The sequence below is a fragment of the Cydia pomonella genome, chromosome 2 (genome assembly GCF_033807575.1).
Source record: "Cydia pomonella isolate Wapato2018A chromosome 2, ilCydPomo1, whole genome shotgun sequence".
In the NCBI taxonomy this organism is placed as follows: Eukaryota; Metazoa; Arthropoda; class Insecta; order Lepidoptera; family Tortricidae; genus Cydia; species Cydia pomonella.
In genome coordinates this window covers 31,527,780-31,540,122 of record NC_084704.1, presented here as the reverse complement: position 1 = coordinate 31,540,122, position 12,343 = coordinate 31,527,780, and the positions used below count along the sequence as shown (strand labels likewise).

Genomic DNA, 12,343 nt, shown 5'->3' with positions numbered 1-12,343 from the left:
CCCGTTTCGCAACTTTAGTCGTCAGTTTATGTCAACTGTCCGCGCCCGCAACTTTGTTCCCAAATCTGATTATGAATAGTGCCGTCCAGTTGCTAATTTCAGAAGCGCGAACTTGTGCGGATTGTGTTTCTAACAACGCTGGCATTTGTTTTGATGTGATGTCGCAGGTACGAATTATAAACCATGCGGCATTCGAAGCTGCTTGATTTCACACCTTAACATTTGGCACTGCGGTGCAGTGTATTATGTATTGGGGGATGCATTGCTATCAAATCGTGTATTATATTCTGGGGATGCATTGATATGAAAGCTATGATAATCACAATGATCTTGTTATTTAGGCATACTGACAGCTTCGTGTTAGTAAAGAGTAATTCGAGTTATTTACTTAAGATGAATTGTTTCGCATGAATACTTTTATAAAAAATACAAGGAATTATAGTGTGCCAATTTTACTAGGACTTGGCCAATTTTTAGTACCTTCAAACTAACCAACTTTGCCTCCAGAGTTATGTTTGCCCAAAAATACATTTATATACAAATTCGTTTATGTAATAGCCAAAATTTAATGCATAAGAGTTATGCTAACACTACTATTGTTAATAGAAACGTAGATATATATTTGATAACACTACATAACATGAGTTAAACTTATACTTATAGCTTTATAAATACATACTATTTTTCCCACCCAATTTGTATAGAAATTTACATAGTTAACCTCAAAATGTTTGAAGGGAACGCTAGGATTACCCTTTATCTTTAAGTAATCCTTGTTTCAACGTCTTACAAGCTGTATTTTCGTACGAAATTAACGTGGGCAATGTTGACAACAACGTGAGATAAATTTACTCGCCGTCAAAATTTCTAAAGTGATGATTTAGATATTCTTACTGCAAATAAAGTCATGCTTAGGATCACCAAAGAAGTAGGCAAGAAAAAATGTTGTCCATCTACATATATTTTTGTTTACAAAATAGAGTATTTTCGAAAAAAGCGGGTAAAGTTCGCTAGTTTCACGGTATCGTTACACGGTAAGTTTAATACGTACTTCAATTTATCTATATCTAATAATTACTTTTTATAAAAGTGCTGCAAGTGCTGTAAGTTGAAGTGGATATATATACGAGTATATGTCTAAAATCTTATAACCCCTCTAAAGCCCTGCGACTTCGAAAACGTTCATCACAAATTTTCGCACAAGTGTTTGTGTTGCCTTAACAAAGAATCGGCGCGAAATCCCCTAGGTAAATCACGTGAAAGTGTTAAACAAACTCAGCATCCGTCGCCATACTCGAGGACGAGGCTGCCTATTCCTAAAAATTTACCACTTCATCGAGTGGATTTCATGAATCGTACGCGCTCGGGGGAGATCGGAAGCATTCGGTGACGCTCGGCCGCTTAGGCGGGCGGCCTTTCAGTCTACTGAAAGGGAGGGTACTGACTCCACGCAAAAATTCTCTGATGTGGAACATCGTTCACATTTACTATTGTAATAAACATTTTACAATTGAGTGGACTCGTTCTATACACCACGGAAAGTAAACATAACATTATTTGCGATTGTTCTGTTGAGAGTGAGTGGTGTTTTATAGTTTGTAGTGGAATTGGTTGGTGAACGTTTGAAACTAAATTACGCGGGAAATATGACTCGCTCGGCTCGGAGCTTGGATCCAATTATGGTGAGAACTTAGTAATTATAGTTAGTTTTTGTTAAAGATGTGATTGTACATGCAGCCATATAATTTCATGTTATTTACAGATAATTGAAATAAATTGAGCATAGGTAATATAGGTATATAGTCAACAGTTAAGACCGTAATATTAAACTTAAGGAACACAGTATATTAAAACAAAAAGTTATAAATTACCTCCGTCGTTGTAAAAGCAAAATTGTGCCTTGGGAGATTCAAAATGCAAAATACCTATTTCGTATTTTGTATTTAAATACTTTTTTAAGAAAACTTTATTTTATTTAAAATAGTTTTCGTATTTTATTTAAAATAGTAAAATAGTTTAGTACCTATCGACTTACATATTGATTGATAATGTGACAAGGTATGAAATGGTACAAAAATTAATTTTTTTATTTTAGAGTATGTAGGTAGAGATTACAATATCTTCTGACGTTACAATCCTTGCAACTCTCTCATTCTTTTAACATGGAACTGTAAAATCTGTTGAGATCGTCGCACATGACCGCGAGCGTAGCGAGTTGTTAAAAAATTGGAATTTTGAGCGTGGCGAGGGTTTCGAGAGGGGAACAAACTTTCTTGCCCTAATGAACTTGACTGACACACTAGTTTTCAAAGAATAAAAATCTTGAGAGCATTTCCAATTCGGAAATTCTGATTTCCAAGTAGTAATCTTTTTTCAGAGTAATTTATATCGCATAGTATTTTGCTATTTTAAAAAGTATTTTGAAAATACCTATTTTGTATTTTGTGTTTTAAATAAGAAAATTAAAAATACTTTGTATTTTGCATTTTAAAGAGTCAAGGAAGTATTCGTATTTTGAATTTAAATACTGTTTATAAACTATTTTTCACATCTTTGAAGTTATCATACACAGACAAGAGGTTAATAAATTATCGTGCAGTTTCAAAAAACGCATGTTTTTTTTTAAAAGAACGCAACCTTTGAGGGTTCCATTAATTATCTCCATTAAAACCGAACCTAAAAAGTTTAGTTGCGGGTCGCATCAACTCTCCATGTCGCTCCGCTGGGACTCTAATAACGTAAAGGTCGTTTTCGTTCCGCGCTTATTTTTTTTAATGAAAAGAAACCTTTTCGACAAACGTTTACGAGAGAACATTTTTATAAAATATGCGGGTAGCGGTGGCTCCTATGGAGATGTAAGCTTGGTACCGTCATCTTTCCAAGTGTTGTTTTTGTTGAGGAATAAAACACGGGTACTTTAATACCTGAGAGTCTACCGCGAACACCGAAGGTCCCGAATTGCGGGCATCTGTCTCTGTCACTTTAATTACTCCTTAATTGGAGTAAAAGAGAAAGATGCCAGCAATTTGCGAACTTCGGTGTTCGCGATAGGCCCTCTGTTTTATGGTCACGTCATAGCGAGCGTTGTTTAGCGGCCATTCGTCAGTCGTATGTGTGATGGCGGGGTATGAAGTAATTGGAAATTAGGGAATAGATTGACGTGGGTTTTTGTTACCTGGACATGTTTGAATTATGGCAAACATCAGGCCACCTATTGTTGGCCACTACCTAATTGTGAATTCTAAAACATGCCATTCCAGTACATTTTCTGTTAGTATGAGACGTTCTTGATACAAAATGTATTTAATTAACAAGTTTCAAGATTACGTAAATGGGCTTGCAATAGTTGCAAGAAACTAGAAATAATAATGCAATCACGACAGCTCGTCGGTGAATTTGCGATTGCACAGAAGCGGCAAATCGTGTAATCTGAATTTAAGATAACTGCCAAGTTCGAGCTCCAATACATTGTGCAACAATAGGTACATTATTTTTTATGTAGACAAACTAGTTTGAAACTTGGCAATGTTTAGATTTGTGAAATTGTAGTAATATTGAATCAGCAGCCCTTTTTTTGTGATTTAAAGACATATTTTTGTACAGATTACTGAAAAAAATTGTATACCATTATACAACACATTTTCAGAATGAGTGCCTATATTTGAATATTTGATACTTAGTTAAATGTTTTACAAGGGGCAACGTTGTTGTTTAACTCCTCGTGCTAGTATTAAATGCCCGAGCAAGCGAAAGATATCAAAATTGACCCACGAGAGTAGCGAGAGATTCAATAAGAGAAATCTTGAGCGTTACGAGGGTATTCAAGGCACGAGGGTTAAAAAAACTTTGTTACCGTGTGAATAACAATTTATTCACCACATCAACGCGAGGAAAATACTAACCGTACAACATTATAAATAAAATCCAAATGAAAGTTATTAAATATTTATTATTCAAAATCATGGTCTATTTATTATTATTATTTTATTTTTATTTAGACTTGATTGCACAAATTTACAAAAAAGAGTACAAATGGCTGACCTAACGCCTTGAGGCATTCTCTGCCAGTCGAGACTACTATGATAATAAATATTAATAAATAAATAAATATTATATGACATTATTACACAAATTGACTAAGTCCCACAGTAAGCTCAATAAGGCTAGCGTTGAGTTGAGGGTACTTAGACAACGATATATATCTATACATATAATAAAGCTGAAGGGGGTCGAAAGTCTGTACATGGAAGATATTTGAAAAAAAGTAGGCTGGGGATACTAAGAATCGTTAACAGAACACGTTCCAACAGTTTTTAGAATTTTTGTCTGTTTCTCTGTTTGTCTGTTTATTTGACCTCGCATCACGTGAAAACGGCTGAACGGATTTTGATGAAAACTTTACTAATCTGTCGAGAAAATGCCCGGCCAAGTTATAGACTATAAAAATTTAACCCCTAGAAGGGGGGGTAGCCACTACACTCGATTAAGTTAAGTTTGCACCTGAATCTTATGGCGCTACTTAGGAAGGAGGTGCAAACTTTTACAACAAATATGTGCTACGAGTATCGAGTACCCTGCTAAACTAACAGCAGCTTATACACACTTACAGCTTATATGGTGCTGAAATTAAGCAACCGAGGAAGGATTTTGCCAAATTAACTCTAAAGTTAGAAGAGGGGGGTACGGATATCAATTCAATTTCAATTGTGTTGATGTAATAATACAACGACTTTAACCGACAGTAAATTAATTGCCATACATTGCACAGTGTCATCTTTTGGGAAACTGAGTAAAAATGTAGCAATCAAGTAAAATAATAATTTTTAAGAAAAAAAACCGTCTTCAATGAGGTAGACCGGTGACAGAATGATTATTGTTGATTTTTGATTTCATACAATTAAATTAAAAAGACAGCGTCCTACGCCTAATTATGTAGAAAAGGAGGTAACATGTTTTTTTTGTCACTGCACCCACCTTGACACATTTCAGATTTGCCCTATGGTTGACTGGTAAGATACCCGCAATAGGGTATTCGACTGTATTTAAGATAAATTATTTCACACCATGCATGAAATAAAGCACCAGATAATTATTAAAAAAACTAAATAGGATAGAAATATAAAAATGTGTCTTGAAAACCTAACTGCTTGACAAACATGCACAGAGAACAAATTGCCAAACGTGAACTATGCATCGTTGAAGAGTTCCATTCTGTTCATCATGAACAGTTCCACTTCATCAAATGTCACTTCTACAAATGTAAATACTTGATTTGTTGATGAAAATACAAAAATCACTATATGTACCTATGCCTTTTACATTTGAAGAGTTCCCTCGATTCCTCATGGACCCCATCGTCAGAACTCGAACTTGACAAAAATTTGTCTTGAAAATCTAATTTGCTTAACAAACACAGCGAAGAGGAGAAATCGCCAAACGTGTACTGTGTATCGTTGAAGAGTTCCATTCTGATCATCATCAGCAGTTCCACTTCATCAAATGTCACTTTTTTAAATGTAAATGCTAGATTTGTTAAAGAAAATACAAAAATCATTATATCTATGACTTTCATATTTGAGGAGTTCCCTCGATTCTCCTCCTTTTGAAATCTTGAAGTCGGTTAAAAATGAGTTTACTTACATAGTTAAGTAGTGGCAAAATCAACACACATATCAACACGCGTATAACTGCAATATTATTTAAAAAAATATTTTCTCCGTCATGAATTATACCTAATCGTAATTTTATCGTATCCATATTCATACGTATCGCCTCTTTTAAGCACTTAATAATGGCTACGAAGGTGGGTACTATGAAAAAAAAAATTCTCTGATGTTTGCGGATTTGGGACTCGCATTTTATACGCGTTAAAATGCCATAAGAACTAAAAACTGTAAATGCCTTCCCGAAAAAAAGCGAATCTTTCACGAAAGTCTCGCAACGCATTGAGGTTACGAAACTATAGCGACGATCGTGATTTTAGGCGTAGCCACAACTACCAGAGACGTTATGCGGGATCGTTCCATCCATTGAAAACCTCATTCGTAGCGTGTACGGATGACTGAGCCATTCTTGGGTTTGTGAGAGATCCATACTCACGCCCATAGAGGAACGGTCCATGCTCACGCAGAAAAATGAGCAGGCGGAAATCGAAGGTGAACATGCAGTATATAATTCCATTAACACTGTCTTGGATGAAGGCAATGTCACAACAAACCCGGTAGAGTTCCTTAGTTCCTTAGCTCATTGAGTGCTTCAGGACTCCCAGCACACACATTAACCCTGAAAGTTGGTGTTCCAATCATGCTTCTTCGGAATTTGTCGCCTCCGAAGTTATGCAACGGAACCCAGCTAAAAGTAGTGCAGCTGCAGCGAAACCTCATTGAGGTGCAGATCCTGACGGGGTGCGGCGCCGCAGAAGTCGTGCTCATCCCGCGCATCCCTCATCCTGAGCAGTTTCCCGTTCCACTTCAAGCGCCTACAGTTCTCCGTGAGCGTCTGCTTCGCCATGAACATCAACAAGTCGCAGAGGCAGACGCTGCGCGCCGCTGGCGTGGACCTGCGCACGGGCTGCTTCTCGCACGGGCAGCTCTACGTGGCGTGTTCGCGCGTTACCAGCTGCACGGAGCTATTCGTGATGATATAAATAAATATTGTAAAATGTCAATGTTATGTAAATATACTATTACATACCTACTTATTAGTATGTAACTGTAGATATAATTATATGTATACATTTAGTTGTGCATACATAAACATAACTGTAAACAAAATGTAAATACTCGGCCTCAAGTTTTTGATATCTACGAGTATTATCCTTTCCTCTAATCCTACTTCTAACTACACCTAAATTCGATAGTGTTCGGAAGTATGGATTTCTATGGGTATATTTCTTACCTTTTCATGCTTAGACTGATTGGTCTGGAGCACCGATTTGGATGATATTTTTCATGGACATGATTTGGATAGGAGCAGTCAAGGACGTAAAAAAAATACAAAAGTGGAACTGTATTGTCCGATAGACATCTACTACTTTAAGTCGTTTAAATCACGTCAAAAATTTGAATAAGGACGAATTTGAAAAAAATAACAATTGATTTTGGAGTGTAGTTTTATTAAGTGGTACCTAATTGTAAAATATTTTATCTAGACTACAGTCCTCTAGCGTATCCATCTGTCAACTTTACTTCAAGTTCCACCTCCAGGGGAGAGGCAGAGAAATTAGCGGTGAATGAGCCGGTTACTGACACAGATCGAATACCACGCGGGCGGAGCCGCGGGCACAGCTAGTAATATATAAATACTTAAGTACATTAAATACACCCATGTCTCGAACAAATATCCGTGCTCATCACACGAATAAATACCCCTTACCAGGATTTCAACCCGGGACCATCGGCTACATAGGCTGGGTCACTACCAGACCACCAGACAGGTAGTCAAATTGATCGACTTAGGTACATTTTAAATATACCTACATATATGCAAATTCAATATACGTATATAAATAAACATAAACATATATAATACTTATATACCTAGTGTGAGATATCCCGCATCATCATTTAAAAGTAATTCTACCAACATGAGGAAAGAATTCTAAATTTGCATCGATTTACTTTCCCATTCTTGCGGAAAAATGCAACTTTCGCATCAGTTTTTGGAGAAACACCGTTCTTTCACACCTTTGCGAAAAATTATTTATCAGACTATTCCCAACAATGTTCTTGCCACTTTGTATGTCGCTCTATCCCCAGGCGTCGGGAGCCATTTCTTTCTTCGGTTGTCAATTTACCATGTATTTATAAGGATCGATTTGCTCTTCTTTCCAAATACGAATTGCTAAGGCATGCGTAGTCTTTTCTAACAAATACGAGCTAGCTCTATTTAAAGTAAGATTGAGCTATTATTAAACCAGCGACGGGCCCTCAATGATATTATATAACTAAAGATAGGTTATACTAAAGAGAATTTGAAAAAGAGGTGTATTGTCAAAGAAAACTTTGTTGCGATGTAAATTTATTGCCATCTTTCGACACGTAATTAAAATTTTTAGAATGTCATTTAACGTTTATCCTTATTCTTTCACTAAATTATTTTAATAAATAATTTTTAACAACAGGTTTCTTTGGCTTTTGATCTCATATCAGGGAAAGAATAAGGATCAAAGTCAAATGGCGTTCTAAAAGTTTTAATCATGTGTCGAAAGATGGCAGTAAATTTATGTGGCAACTCTTCTTCCCTGCTTCCCTATGAATCAATCTGATTTTGTTGATTAATTTTCGCATATTATTCATCTTTATCATACACGTTGTTAAACATAAGCATGGCTCTTTCGATGTAGGGGAGCTCGTTAGCACGTACACATTTCTCGCTTGCCAAGGCGCGACTAAATGCAATTTTTACTTTTTGCACAAGCGCTTCAATTTTTGAACACCTATAACCTATCTGGAGTTATAATATTGTTGCGTTCCCTCCTATTCATAAAGTTTAAAAATGCCTCCATATTTGAAATATTTTTCTCTCCCCAACAAACACAAAATTCTAATCTATTAGTTACGGTTAAACGATTTCGAAATAGGTTTTAACCACGATGTTTCAAAATGATAAGTAGAAAAATAAATTGTCGTCTTTTAACCTCCAATGTTACTTAAAAGAGCCATCAACACTAATTAGTGAACCTACTAAAAGTGTTTTTTTTTACCTTGTATTTTTCAATTAAACTACGACAACTTTGGCCAAGATTTTTCTGTAATTAAATAAATACATATTATAGGAGCACTTTGACACAAAGTCCTATGGTAAGGTCAAGAAGACTTGTGTTGTGGGTATTCAGACAACGATATATATAATATACAAACACATAAATACATAGGAAACACATCCATGACTCAGGAACAAATACCTGTGCTAATCACACAAATACATGTCCTTACAGGGATTCGAACCCAGGACCATCGGCTTCATAGGCAGGGTCACTGTCACTAGCCACTAGGCCAGACCGGTCGTCAAACAGTGTTTGAAACTATACAAAATATTTTTTAGATCAAAAAAGTTTATTAATACAATATAAAAGTATATCGTAATGTACTAGTGACTTCTCTTTCGTACAAGGTGTTGCTTCGTTAGATCCTCACGTCGAAAACAAATTGAATCTAAATTCGGAAATCCAATTGGGTTCAGTAAATCTCGTTTTATTACTGACGGTTTGGGTTATAATCAGAATAAAGAAGAAAAGACTTGGAAAGATGAAACAAAAATGACATTTTAGACCGCAATTTTTTTAATATTTGTAGTTTATTGTGAATACATATAGAACAAAGCTTTATAACATTTATATTTGTTTCAATTTTAAACTGCTTTTAAAATTACTTTATGGACTTATACAAGTTTTACCAGTAAATATTCCTAAAAGTTTAAATTTCATTCACAAATTAGGTTTTCAATGTTTTCGGCGCAAAATACGTTCGGGGATGTTTGTTATTTTTCATTCGATTTTATTTCGAACACACTTCATAGGTATATTATAGTGTAAATATATAACTGCGTCCGGGAAAACGTCCCACTTTGTCGCTTGCCATAAGGATGGGATTTGCTTGTATCTTTATAGGAATAACCTGACAAAGGGTACACACAAAGCAAGCGACAAAGTGAGATGTTTTGTCGGCCGCGGTTACATATTCAGTAATGAAACGCGTTACAAATTGAAAGCTACGATTATAATCTGGATTTGGCATCCATATTTGATATTAGTCTCAGCGTAACACTTGTACCAATATACACATTCAAGGGAAATTAACTGAGACTGATGAGAAATCAATACCAAATCAAGATCATATTTTACACCGTCATACTTACCTATAAAAGGGTGTAGCAGGATAGCTTTTGAAAAATTTTAACCCTCTCCTTCGTAGTTTAGGGGAAAATAAATAAAAACGTTTTAGGGTTAAATGGATGCCGTTTCTAGAGTGTTAATATTTGTATGAAATATTTTCTCCTGATGGGGCATCATCTGGTAATAGTTTTGAACTATCCTGCTACACCCTTTGACCCTATTTCCCTTCTGCTGTTTCCTGCGAGTATAAGAAGTGTCACTATAACTGTCACGCGTATATTGCACCGACGCAAAGCAAGCAAAGCAAAATGCATGGTCACGCAGGGTCACGATCCTATCTACAAAGGTGCGATAAAACGGTGAATGTGTTGGACCCATGTGAAAAGGTTTTATGTTGCGGCGCCATTCCATATTGTATTTTACAGCTAGTTATATTACAATCGTACGGTATGGCAACCAGGTCGAGACATTTGCACTTAAAGTGTCTATGATTTTTTAGCATCCGACATGGTGTAAAAAGTGTCCGACCGAAATTTCGGCACAAAAATCATGTTTCGGCCTGAAATTCGGTTTCAGTCGAGCCTAGAACAAAACCGAACCTTCGGTTTCGGTTTTAGCGTTAAGAATGAGTTATCAGTAATAATCGAATATAGTAGGTATATTAGATATTTGTTATCCAGCAAGTAGGTAGGTAGTTTAATGAAAATTGCTAAATCATCCTCCATCGTTATCCATAATTGTACTTACTATGTTGTATAAAACGTTCATATAAGGTAAGGTAAGCTATCACTGGGGCAAGACAAACACTTGTATAAAATCGTCATACTGTTTGTTCCGAGCAAAATAAACTATGTTCGTCTTATCCCACCTTACCTTAATATTCTTTAAAACAATTGAATAAATTTAATTTATAATTTTCCATGCGGCTATTTTATGCTCTGACACCTCAAAGCATTGAAAGCTTTCACCAAGTTAATATAATTTATAGTTTGCCGCACGAATGCAAAAAGCGATTGCATGAAGTGTAGTTTTGCATTCAATTTGTTCTCGTAATCGCAGTTAGGAACTTTAAGTAGAACAAATCGGGAGTGGAATATTCTAGAAGTGGTATTTAGAATTGCTTAGAGTACTGTCGTTTGCCCCGTTAAACCTACCAATAGTGTTAATGTCCATTTATTTTGTATTTTATAGCCCGGATATTGGCCAAATCTCAAAGAACAAAACTAGATGCAGGGGAAGCCCATGCTGGTGCTGCCATCCATAAATTCTTGTGACAGTTGCCGACAACATTATCGCATTACGTCTTACTTCTTCTGATTATTTCTTTTCCCACAAAACTGAATCAGAATACAATTTTATATATCTATCGGAACGAGCTTGATCAAAATGTAATGAAAATTCCTATCCAACGCAATTTAGGCCCTCAGCACACGGAGCGTAAGCGTAAGATACGCGTAAGCATATCGTAATACGCGCGTTTAAAGAAGTCCGCACACGAGGCGTCGTCGTAGCGTAGCGTATGAGATTTCTGTCGTCATTAACAAAGACGTAGGCGTAATACAGGCGTAAACACAAAACTTCTGACATAATTCACATAATCAAACAATAAAAAGTAAGATCGCCGAATACATCCACCGAGACATCTCACGCCAGTGACACCATGATTTCAACGAATGAGATTTCACTTATAAAACGATTACGTTTACGCGACGCGTACGCGGCGTACACGACGCTTCGTGCCCAGTACCCCTAGTGTAAATAAATTCGATTTTGAAACGTGACGTACGCGTTTGCGTTTAGTCTCATTTTGTATTGGATTTAGAAAGAGCGCGCCAAGCGGGACGTTATGGAAACTCAAAATCCTATACAAAATGAGACTTAACGCAAACGCGTTCGTCACATTATGATGTCGATAAAATTTACACTAGGGGTACAGAACTCAACGCGTCTTGTACTCGTAACATTTTTACGATACACTTACGTGACGCTTACGCTTCGTGTACTGAGGGCCTTACAATTTATATTTGCCTCAAAAGGGCTTCCGTTGGTTATTGCTTGTTGCAAATGAACGAATTGTTTAATATATATTTTTTGCAATTGAAAAAGTCTTTTGACTACATAAATTGTAGAGTGGATCCATAGACATCTATAACATTTTCGACGTCATAAGAAAAAAACAAATACATGACGGCGTTTTTATAATTCCGACTACAGATTTATGGTAATAGGATTTTCGGTTCCTCCGATATCAATTTTCATTATGCTCAAACTAAAAGTGAAGATAAATTAAATATGTTACAACGGGTCACTCACGTATTTTAAGTCGAAAACGCTCGACATGTTTCACTCCGTTCCGAGAAGTGTCGTCAGGAGCTTGCGTTGACGGACCGGCGCAGACTGCGGGCCGCAGCCCTCCGCGCCCATTGACTCGGCGAAGGATAGGGAGCCTTCGAACAGTCCGGGAGTATATATGATTCCTTGGTCCTGTGGGAGAAACTACATAGGAGA

The 12,343-nt window shown here is 36.4% G+C and overlaps 1 protein-coding gene across 1 annotated transcript in view; it reads left to right on the top strand.

The window, feature by feature from the left end:
• Positions 1 to 997: 997 nt before the first annotated feature.
• LOC133515356 (uncharacterized) overlaps positions 998 to 12,343 on the top strand; it is a 131,055-nt gene continuing 119,709 nt past the window's right edge. The window contains exon 1 of the mRNA XM_061847885.1: positions 998 to 1,682. The gene's annotated coding sequence lies outside the window, so the exon portion shown is untranslated. The remainder of the gene's footprint in view (positions 1,683 to 12,343) is intronic.